Below are 10504 nucleotides of genomic sequence, written 5' to 3' on the forward strand. Positions count from 1 at the left end.
ATTGAGAAAGATGGTTAACTGCTTGCTAACTGCTTTAGGTTTAGGAGTGCCGGCTCCAGGCTAGAGAAAAGATAGGCTATTACTGAAGCGGCATTTTTGCCTAGAGGCATTTCTGATCATTGCCCTTGTATTGTTAGATCTAGCATTTAGTTTAGAAAGGTCAATATACCCTTTAAGTTCTTTCATTTCTGGGCGAAGGTTGAGGAATTTTTCAGGTATACCCACATCAAGATGTTCCTGAACAGTCTCGGGGAAGGCCACCAGCACCCCGACGAATGTCCCGTGGCAGCACCATGCAAGTCTTTGTTCCTCTTAGAAGCACCATCCCTATTTTTTTTTTATTTGAACGGAAGGAAATTCCCAAGCAAGAAACTTGGTTACCTGCATACTTGGCTCCGTTTTCTTCGAATAGAAAGCAGAGACAGCAATTTAAACATCGTTAGCAATCCTCCGGTTAGGATCATGAGGGAGAATAAAGTCTCCATCAAAAACAGCTCGACACCTCCAAACCCAAATATTCCATGCTATCGCACATAAGGTCGTACGCCACTGGCAATCAAAACCAAACTTAAGATCTTTACAAGAAGCATTGCTGCATAACCAATCCGTGAATGCCAAGGAGTAGAAGGCACTTTGATGCTCAGTGGGAATAAAGATGTTCCAGATCAATTTAGCAAAGTGACACTCACGCAAAACATGTAAACAATCCTAAAAGGTGTCCACATCTAGAACAGCTGCTAGTCCCCGAAAATGCCTCTCCCGTCCCGTCCTTCTCTCTTGACATGGAACCCGCGGATGTCAGGCCCCCCCCGCCCGAACCGCGTCACCAAAGCGGCTCCTTTTTGGTAGAAGATAGGTCAAAAACCTATGTCAGTTCGAATCTGACGAGTCGTTCGTTGATTCGTGTGAAGAATAGATCTCGTTACTCAGGATTTCTTGATCTCAGTCGATTTGATGCGTCATAGATAGATAATCGACCCCTTTCTACTCACCACCTCAAGCCAAAGGGTCTTTTTCCTTCGCCTGACTTCCCGAGTAGAGACTTTAAACCAAAGAAGTAGGGATGTTAATCTCATTCCTTTTGCTTGAATGTGAAAGTTGTACGATCTGGTTCTATCTCTAGGAATTTACTACCGGTGGTGGTTGAGAACTAAGAACCTCTCCTATTGGAAGGAATCTGTACCACTCATTTTTCCGGGGTATGGAACAGCCTCGGGCAGGAAGGGGCTCGGTATTGGTAACCTCCCAGACCCTTCACAGACCGTCCATGAGCGTCAAAGAACTCTGGACTTTGAGCCTTAGAAAAACCTATGGCGGGACAGATAGACAGCAGGGAATCTTTCTTTATTTTAGATTTTTTTGTTAAAAAAATGATTTAGATGAAGTGAGTGTGATATACTCTTATGTTCTCTCTACTCGCTTCGGCGACGAGGCAGCAACCAAGGATGAGTAAAGCCGTCAGCTTATAATGCTTCTTCTGCTTCCATTCCTTGGTTCTCTGGGGTTAATTGCCTAGCCTGTCCCGGCCCTTAGAACACGGCAGTTTCGTTTACTTTTCACGGACCTTCTTCAAACTGGCCTTTGGGCTTGGGCAAGCGGGGCCTATTGGGTAGAACATAAAAGATTCGCGGAATCTACAACTATACATATTTGTTGGTGAAATCAAGTGTTGATACATTTGATACCTCGTGCAAGTTCTAGTTTATAACCTGAAAGAGGAGCTATTTGATCTTGTTCACCGAAGCTAATGATTTGAGATCTTCTACCTTAACCGCTTAATAGCAGTCTAGTCTCTTCTGGGTATGAATCTGAGCCTTAGCATTAGTGCCTTGGATCCTAGGACTGATTACAGGGAATGGATGATGGAAGATAGAGATGACAGCTCTTCCTATGAAAGATTGTCAATACCGGGAACATTCATCTAACGATTCAACTATATTGAAGGTTTTATAATCTTAGTCTGAACTAGCAATGCTATGGTACTTGGAACTCTTTTATATAAAAATAGAATAGAAAAAGACTAGAAGTTATTCAATGAATCTACTAAGAGTAAACTAAGAATAAAGAAGCAAACTCGTTTATTTAACATAACAGAGAAATCTCTTCTTTTTAAGACTTTTTCAAGATAAGAAAAGATGCAACAAATCACTTTCTTTCTCCTTAGCCTTAGTACATATTAGTGCTAAGGGTTGAAAAACTTGAACTTGGTTGGTGTTAAGTCACCCGTACAGTATCGAAAAGCACATGTGAACCCCGAATAAAGGGACGTTTGAGCGGAGCTATAGTGCTTCGATTCCCTCTTTTCGGGTAAGAAGTGAATAGAGAAGGCTTCCCCGAGGACTCTAATTTTATGGCCTCTGAGAGGGAATAGAATCCGACTGCCCCGCACCATGCTAGCATTCGTTCAGAGTCGACAAGAGGAGGTACTCACTTCAATCTACAATCGGCGGTGGGAGCTCTTTTCTTTTGAGTAAAGATATTACGAAGGGGAAACTATTCAATTAAGATAGGAGAAGGCTATTCAGCTGCTCAACAAGACTCTATGAGCGTTGCTTGAGTTGTTGAAGGAATTAAAAAGACCCTTCGTAAAGCACTCAAATGACAATTCCTGCCTACCCTATTACATAACCTCTCACATTTGTTTGAGTGTAATTCTTCCTTTATTACTCAATTACTCATATAACTTAACTGGCTAGCTTGCCTAAGTAAAGGACTGCTGCTTTCAAACTAACTAGCCAGAAGAGGAGAGCGCTAACTTGTCTTCCCCAGCTTGCCTTTTTAAACTTTCATTTCAATGGAAGACTCCCTAACTATCTAAACTGATAAAACTGCTACTAGCTCACAAGAAGAAGAGAAGAAGGGCCCTAGTCTTCAAATCGGGATTTCATAAACCAAGAGCCAGAACAGGTTTCACCCCCATCCCACTACCCAAGCTTTTGGTGCTGCTAGAAAGCGTTCAACCGGCCAGATCTACTGAATAAACAGAGTCGACTAGATAGGGCAAGAATGCCTATAGATAGTAAAACCTCATCAGACAGGTAGCGGAAGCTGATAGAAAGGGGCGATGAGCTCAGTAGAGGAGAAGCCGTCCTGATGAAATAGAAAGCCCTAGCTATGAGTGACTCAAATCTAGCCGTGATGCGCGAGGGCCAATATTCAAATGAAAGCAAGGGGCTGATTGCCCTCATGGGGAAGGGATGAATACGAGCAGTCGGAAGAGCAGCTCTCTCAGAAGCAACCAATCCAAGAATTGATGGATTTGGTAGAGTGCCAGTCACAACACTAGAACCAAGTTAGGTGAGCTTGAAGGCATCGGTTGAAGCCCTTAGTTGCAAGGTCTTTGACTGTGCCCAAGAAAGGGATGGATAATAGATCTTAGATAGTTCCCACTTCCACTTAACAAAGGAAAGATATCACACACTACACAAGACAATCATGTGCAAGCTGCTTGAGTTGAATCAGCCTCAATTCCTCTCTCACTCACGATGAAAGCTAAGAGCTTGCTCGAAGACAGCCTTTACTTTATAGTTGTAATCTATCCTATCCTATCCTTTAGGCGGGGATAGGTTCATAGGAGGACTTGGTTACATAGGAAGGAAAGGCTTAAACTAGAAGGGATAAGAAAGGGAATTTGTGCAACACTCTTAGTAGAAGGCCGAGTTGAAACTCCCTCTATCCGCGTACAGGACAAGCAAGTTATTGAGGGCTCTTTATGCCAAATACTTTGACACTACAGGGGAGAAAACCAGAAATCTCCTAAGCAATAAAGATCTTCCTATTGATACTAGCATTAGTGCGACTGGCTCCCGGGGAAAAGGAATTACACTAGATCTTGGCAATGGCACTCCAACAAGCTCGGCAGGGAGAGAAAGAAGAGAAGGAGAAGAGGAAGTACGACGAAAAGGGTATGAAATAGGTTGCTTGTAGCGATTTCGATTGCTTATTCGGTTGGGATTACCAGCCGACTTGCCTGACCAAAGAATAAGATAAAAAGAAGAGTTCCTGCCTACGGCTACATGCCCATTCAGAGCTATACCTGGAGTCGAGCTAACTGCATAAGAAAAGGGGAACTTTCCTAAAAAGCCTAATAGCAATTAACCGCATTGGAAACGACGAATCACACTCTGAAAGGAGGCACCCTCCCTTATTACGTTACGGTCGAACCTCGCCTTTCTTCCTTCCTCTCCCGTTGGTCGAGCGTCTTCAAACCTTCGCTCCAATACTTTCGAACAACTCTCGTACCCTTCGCTCATAAGCTAACTAAGAGCATGCCTTCGATCCGGCGTGAACTCTTTGCATTGCCTTTAGAGTAGATGTAGTAGATTGAGATCTCTCGACAACCGTAAGAGGTTAAGGTTCCAACCTGGGATTGTAGTTCAATCGGTCAGAGCACCGCCCTGTCAAGGCGGAAGTTGCGGGTTCGAGCCCCGTCAGTCCCGACGCCGGATTCAAAAAAGACATCAATTCCTCTCTCCATTTTCTGTGGACAAAGAGTAGGATCTAATTTCCCAGCAGGAGGATCCTTCTTTCGTTTCGCATTTCTCATCGGACAAATAAAGTAAAGGAATCCAAATGACAATAACTAGTAACGGGGATAGACATATGTAGATTGGTACAATCGGGGGTATCACCATATTCAGGATTCAAAGAGATACCGTACTGGTCGAGCTTTTTTCGATTGTTCCTCCTGGTCCATCGAATAGAAAATTTTGTGGTATATCGTATAATAAGATCAAGGCTGCACGTGAATCTGACTCTAAAATTTTTAGGAGCCTCTTGCTTTTGGTGAATTACCGGTGCTTAATGCAATAACCGGTGAGCAGACTTGCGACGTGCTTACGCCATCGCGGACGTCCGGGTATGGATTACTGGAGTGAAGGGATTGGCGCGAACCAGAGTGTGCTTCGAGACCATCTTTCTCTCAGGAAAAACAACGAACAGGGGACGACCTCGTTCCCGAGTCTCATCAATCTCAATGTCTATGGGTCCACAGCCCGATTGAAAAAAGTTTAACATCCTGAACGAACTTCTTTCCTTAAACCCTCGTAAGGTATCTCTATCACTCGTTACGCCGAATCAATCAACAAGCAACCATAATTTTCTATCTTCAACGCTTCAGGCAGGTGGCCTAGCTAACACAGCAAGGACTTACACCATATACTCAGTGCCCCTAATAGATGTGGAATTAGACTTTCTCTCTTCTATTTTTTTTAGACGGATATCGAACTCCTTCTTGGATTCAAAAAATGTGGGAATAAAGAGTATTAACAGAAAATATTTCATCTTTCCTTGATGCGGCAATAAATAGTCCTGACTTTCCTGAAAGCTTACTAAGGTGCGACGCCTGATTGTGAGTCTCATAGCCATACGAGAGCTTGGAATTACACCCTAGAAGGAGTTAGTCAAAGCCTTCCTTTCGCCCTCGCTTTCCTTCATCTCATGCATCTGGGGAAGGAAGCGAAGCTGTTTAAGTAAGAGTTAGCGCCTATGGAAAAGAGATTTTAATCGCTTTGTGGCGGGATAAGCTGTGATCTTATTCCTAACTTGGGATATTAAGTAAAATAACATCACTCATTGGCAAAGCATGAATTAGCCTTCGAGTTGTGGCTTCTTGTTCATCTTTCACTATCTGACCTTTCATTTCAGGTTCTCTTCTCTTAGTCTTCCATGGCCCATTCCTCTAGAAATGACTTTTTAATAACCTAATAAGAGATCTATTACGCGCATCATCGCATAATCTATTTTCTTGGAAGGAATTAGCTAACTAGCCTAGCTGACAAGGCATGGCATGAATGGCGGGATGCTAACTCGATTCGCCCTTGCCTCTACGGGATTACTACCTTATATAAAAAAATAGAAAGCACCAAAGGTAAGCAGTTCCCAGTCGAAAGATAAAATTATTCTTAGCAGTTAAACAAGTGAATGGAATTTTTTTCCCCCTATTGGTTGACTGGGCTTCCCCAGTGTCATCATCGACCCGCTCCTGCACCATCTCATCCTTAGTGAATAAAAAAGGGTGCTTGTGCTTCTTAAGTAGCATTTACTTACCTTCTTCATCGAAGGCTTCCATTGATAGGGAACTGTTCTATCTAATGTGGCATTATCACGTGCGGCAAGTGTTTCTGCCTCATCCCCACCCCGATGGCTATAGTCGAGCAGAAATGACTTATCTATTTAGTAGCTGAACCAAAGAGAAAGTAAGCCCCGTCGCTCTCACTACAGCCTTTCACTTTAACCGGGCATAGGCCCTCTTTCCTAATTCATCTACTGGTCTTATCTTACAAGCACCAGAATGAGAGAAGGACTTCCTGGCTTGACTTTCTCACATAAAAACTTCATTAGTATAGATCTGTAGCCCGTTCTGGGTCTTTAACCGAAACTGGGACTAGGCATGGAAAAGCTCGATCAACGTCCTTCTCTCCCGAGGTTCGAAATGTGGAGGTACCTTTACCGTCACCTGCTAGCTCTGTCCGCCACGGGTTAGCGACATAAAGTGCGAATAAAGGTTCATCGGGACATTTTCTTCAACAACTGAAGCCCTTATTATCCCAGCCTCCAAAGGAAGTAAAGACTACAAGTCCCTATGGAAGTTCCTTGCCCACTTCTTGGCATCTGCCTTTATTATGTTTCATGTCCGCAAATCGTATTCATGTCCGACCCCCCTTCTCTGTTGGCGAATCGACTTCAGCTCCTGTACTTCTTTCTTTAGGGCCGTCTAAAAAGTCTTAAGTTCTTGAAATTCGGCTCCTTTTGAAGCGGAGAAAGGGTGAAAGCTAATAAGAACTTTTTTTCATAACTTACTTGGAAAATGAAACTCATGCCTTTCCTTAATCAGTTACTTGCCTCCTTCTGCTACTATTGATTCAATTCCAAAGATGGAGGAAGTGAAAACAGACTGAAAAGGATAGGAAGGAGACTCGACCTTAGGGAGATAAAATCCCTTTTTCTCAATCTCTTCTAGTTAGTAGTACCTACCGGATGAATTACTTCCCTTAAAGGCCTACCTTCCTTGGCACATAGATTAGCATTATTCCCCTTACCTTAGATACGGAAAGCATGTCAGACTGTAGAGTGGGCTTCCTACAATCGGGGGCGAGTCACCTTCATGCGGGGCTACCTAGCTACCATGGAAGACAAACCTTCCCCCATTGTCCATTCGAAGGGCGCTGACTTTCATTATCAGGGTATTTTCGAGGGGTGAAAGGTGCATGTGGGGTTTTCGTACGCGGCTTAAAGCAAGCATTTCAGGCATTTCTTAATGAATAGCTAGATGGTCTCCGCCGTCTAGGATCTACAGATAGAGACCACGAGGGGAGAAGAACATCATCAAGTTCCTTTTTTCCGGGATTTTGGCTACCTATAGGCGAAAGAATTCTACTTTTATCGGCTGACTATTCATAGGCGAACGAATTAGGCTTTTGAGAAGGACTAAGCAGCAATCTCAGTGAAACGTGAGAGGCTCATTGCGTACGAGCTTCAATAGTGAGAGCTAAGCTAGGAACGGGGAAGGATGAGCAGAGAGGGAAGGACTTTCTAACTGAACTTGACTTACCCATAGAAGGAACGACTTAAAGGGTTCAGGTTTCTGGTTGAATACCTATCCCTGCCTTCTAGCATTCATGCCTCATCTTTCAGATTGATCTAGCATTCCATACCGGATTTCTGATATCTCTATCTTTTTGATCCGGATTTCGTATCTATCTTTCTCATATTTGACTGATTTTGTATGCTCATGCCTAATCCTCTTGATTAGACTATCTATGCCTATCTTTCAATCCAGATTTGATATCCCTCTCTAACCTCTTCAAGGCATGGGAAACCTAAAAAAGCAAAGGAGAGGCTAGCGGCGAAAGCAGATTGATAGGGGGTCACCCGGCTCTTTCTAACTAAAGGTCGGCGTATCCTATCACCTAATCTTTCTAAGGAGCGAGAGCATGGGAAACCTCTCAGATTGAACTAGGCCTTCTGAAGCATACCTTGCATCGTCTAACTGCCCCCGCTAAATCATGATTGAATGTCTCATTTTCCTCTTTCTTCTTTCTCGTCTTTGACACCATTCGTCTGATCATGGCTAAGACTCACTAACATTCTCTTTGCCAGCAGGCTCCCACTTGCTGGTTCCGGGCTTGCTGGCCTATAATCCAGATTGATCTATTCAGATTGAGGAAACACCGAGTTCAGGTCTTCTTTCTATGCCCCAACTGGAGAAACTCTGAGATTTCTCACTATTCGTATGAAAATGGGGAAACAGTCTTTCTCAGACTCAAATCCTTCTTTTTTTATGCCACGGACTCCCCGAACGGACTTATAGCAGCAATACCAGCCAGAACCTCTGATGAGACCTATCCATCGTACTATCACTCTCCGCTATTAGAGAGGCTTTTCACCCACATGCGGGTCATCCTTCTCTAATACCTGCTATAGGCAAGCTAAAATAAGGGTCCACCCTCATGCTTTAAGCCTATAATAGAAAGGGTATAAAGAGGTATCCTTAACGTGGGTTTTACCTAGGTAAAATAGCATTCTATTGGGATCAAAATCCCCTTACATGTATTGGATGAAAGGTCCTAACTCCTAGCAAAGTCATTCTTCACTGTTTTTCCCCTTACCTTTGCCTGTCTTGAAAGCTTCTGGCCGGGGAGATGCGGAACATTCTTTGCCTCATCTTTCATGCCTACCTACCATGCTAATCAAGATGGAAGATCTCATTTCGAATTTGAGTTTGGAAACTTCCCTAGTTGAAATGGGTAACGTGTTCCGCTGCTTGGACTGACTCTTGCTATTGGAAACATATGCTCCCTAACGGTTTGGGCCCTTCCTTTCGTTTGATGGCATGCGCCTTCTTAGAATAAGGCTAGGAGCTATTCTCCAGTGATGGCTGCCTTCACCCTATGAGTGGGGTCTTTGCCTGGAAAAAAGGCTTTCACTATAGAAAATTCTCAAGTAGATGTTCCCTGAAATGGTTGCTCTTTCGAAAGCAATGGTTGCTAGGAATGGTTTTGCTGTCTAGCTCTTGCAAGCAAGGCGTGAAGCGATTCTCTTGAGCTCTAACCGGCTAAACCCGCTTTGGTGGCCCGCCCCAAGTCTTGCCCATAGCTGACTTCTTTGCTAGATGATATCGAATAGTACGACTAGAGTTCAATCCCTCAGAAAGTCATAGTACGACTACAGGGAAAGAGATCTGAAAGTAGCCTTTTACCCCGTTATTCGATGGTGAATGCAGCCTAGCTCTCCCCATTCAATAGGCTAAGCCTATCCCTTTGCCGTAAAGCTAAGACAGAACTCAGCTAGGACCGAAGATAGGATTGCCAACCGGATGAAAACCGAAGAGAGCATTGCCAGTTTCATTCCAGTCTTTTCTCAATTGAGAAGTCAACCAACAGGTCAATCCTTCCCTTATATCATATCCATTTTACACAGTCTTTGTTGAAATAGTGTAAATAGTGCGAGACTTTCAACTAATGAAATCTAAACCAGCTAGTTCAGTCAGATACCGGCTAAGCAACCTCTAAAGCAGCTATCGGAGCAGTAGCAGCTTGAAATTCGCATACCAAAGACGATGGAATTCCCCACTTTCTAATGCAATACGGCAAAGCTTAGGGAGTCATCTAGTCCAACATCAGTCATTCTAATGGAATATCTGGAATATCGAACTAGGAATTGAAAGACTTTCTTTCTTTATATACGAGTCAATTACATACCGGAAATCTCGAACAGTAAATGCTATACCGGAAATGCGATATCTAAAGTCAATCTCAGTGAATTCCGTACAAAGCAGTCCAACCAAAACCTAACAGTATATCAGATCTATCCTATAAAGGTAGTCCAACACAAGCAATCGATACTACGCCTTCGACCTTTGAGAAGTTACTTTGTGAAATAGGATTTCTCCCTTGTACAATTTCTTCATTTTAGATAGCTAGAGCTAAGCCTGTCCTAAGAATGAGTCGGGTAGGACCTTTCAGTCAAGTGCCTTGCCTTCCTTGCCTATTCATTTAGTCCAACAATTGAAATACCTATTCGCATTCCTTCCCAGTCCACTTCGAAAGTTACTTTGTTCAGTCGATAGATGCAATGCTGCGATGGATAAATCTCATATGCTCTCCAACTTGCAAGACCTTCTCTTCCCCCTCTTGGAAACAGGCTAGCGATGAGGAGAAAAGTCGCCCAATGTATGGTCCTAATTTCAACACGCCACCTACACGACTCACTACATAGGTTTAAGGAAAGCAGTATACTCATGACCAGGCACAGCAGAATAAAGGCCTAACTCTCAAAGTAGTGATGTTCCCCCGGTATCATAATAGAGTAGTATGCCGGAACTCTTTCTCTTAAGGTGCGGAGCGAACTGTCGGACTAGGAGCAGCGATTTCTTTTGTTGAAGAATGAGTTCTTCCTCTAAATAGATGGCGAGAATCTGTTCTTGGTGGTAGGGCATGGTTAAGCTTTTAGTAGGCATAGAGTAGAAGAAACTGATCGATCGAGAGAATTTCCACCAGATGCC

At 43.5% G+C, this 10504-nt stretch overlaps 1 non-coding gene across 1 annotated transcript; it reads left to right on the forward strand.

Annotated features, from left to right (window-relative positions):
• The first annotated feature begins 4365 nt into the window (after positions 1–4365).
• TRNAD-GUC (transfer RNA aspartic acid (anticodon GUC)) lies at positions 4366–4439 on the forward strand. Its single transcript has one exon. It is a non-coding gene; the product is annotated as a tRNA-Asp (tRNA).
• The last annotated feature ends 6065 nt before the right edge of the window (positions 4440–10504 follow it).

Source organism: Lactuca serriola, chromosome 1 (genome assembly GCF_051521515.1).
Source record: "Lactuca serriola cultivar US96UC23 chromosome 1, Lser_US96UC23_V15, whole genome shotgun sequence".
In the NCBI taxonomy this organism is placed as follows: Eukaryota; Viridiplantae; Streptophyta; class Magnoliopsida; order Asterales; family Asteraceae; genus Lactuca; species Lactuca serriola.